Source organism: Primulina eburnea, chromosome 12 (genome assembly GCF_022965805.1).
Source record: "Primulina eburnea isolate SZY01 chromosome 12, ASM2296580v1, whole genome shotgun sequence".
Taxonomy (NCBI): domain Eukaryota; kingdom Viridiplantae; phylum Streptophyta; class Magnoliopsida; order Lamiales; family Gesneriaceae; genus Primulina; species Primulina eburnea.
Genome location: NC_133112.1, coordinates 17883788 through 17885363, shown reverse-complemented (window position 1 = coordinate 17885363; position 1576 = coordinate 17883788).

Below are 1576 nucleotides of genomic sequence, written 5' to 3'. Positions count from 1 at the left end.
TAAATAACTTAACTCCAATTAACTTAAATAAATCTTAAAAAAATTATTTATCAATAAAATAAATTATTCCTTAGCTTAAATTAAATTTAGGAATATTTTCTTATTATTAATTTTATCTCAATTCTCCAACTCTAGTCCGGCCTCGCGTATTTATCCGAAAAGATAAAAACTAAACTCCTGCAATTAAAATAAATAATCAGGACTTAACAAGTTTTAAAAATGATTTAAACCCTTCATATATATATATATATATATATATATATATATATATATATATATATATATATATAAAATACGTAATCTGATTTTTTCGGGTTTCTACAGTCCCCGTCATTCCTGCATATCCAAACCCACAATCTTCTTCTCTTTTTCCCATCGTTCATCGCCAAATCCTCAATCGTCGTCCCTGCAGGTGTGCTTGTTTATGTAATACTGGTTTGCTTGTTCATGTGTGTGCTTGTTTGTACGAGTGTGCTTGTAATACGGGTGTGTTTTTGTTTCTTGAATGCATTAATTTAGTATTTAATTCAAATAATTACTAGTTTAGGATGTTTCAAATTTAAATTATTTGGGATGTTGTTGTTTGGAGATGGGCCGTTTACGATATCAGTCTTTTGTAGAAAATCCAATGTTCGCGATTTTAATAGCACCGGTGGTGAGACAAAAGGACTGTGTAGCGTCATTGATGGTTTTAATATTTTTTTTGGTGACTTGAATTTTATAATCCAAGATTTTCGAATTTTTACCTTTTGGAGCTAGAGACATCATCTGGGATTCAAGATTGGGAAATACTTTGTGGTGGAAGTTCCAGATTATGATTACTTGTTCATCGGATTTACTCAGAAGTCAGCGTTTTGTGAATAATTTTTTTTGTGTTCTTGGAATAATTATTAGAAAAATCCCAATATTATTATGGAATCAGATTCACAGTTGGATGATTTTGATTTTGTTTTGTTCCAGCTGGATTTATGTGATTTACCTTTCTTGAAAATTACGATTAACGATTATCGATTGCTACATTGACTTGATAGTCACAATCAACTGCTCATAAATTCTTGTAGGTTTTGGTTGTTGGTTCTTGTTTTCTACTTTGCATTTCAAAGATTTTAACTTGCTCAATTGGGAATTCGAAGCTGAGCCACTTGAAATTTGAAATTTCATCTTTTAACTTCTTGGTGCGGTAATTAGTCGGTCTTGGTAATTTATGTTCTTGGATTCACATGTTTATCTTTCATTTAGCGTGTGACATTTGACGACACGATTGTTAAGAGTTATTTTCCTTGTCTGTATATGTAAACTGAAAATATTTAATTTGAAACCACGATACGAATTGTCTCTTGTTAACTCGTATTATATTGAATTAAACTGTTCTAATCCCCAAGAATGACCTTGTATAGTTGTCGCTATGAATTTTCAGGACACAACTTGTATTCTTATTGTTGTTAAACGCATTTTTGTTGTTCCTCTGTATATGATCAGTGGATTGAGTATGTTAGAGTAGATGCCCTGCAAGCCAACGGTTGACTAGGGAATTTATTGACTCAAGTGTAATAAACAATCTTTATTTTAATATAAT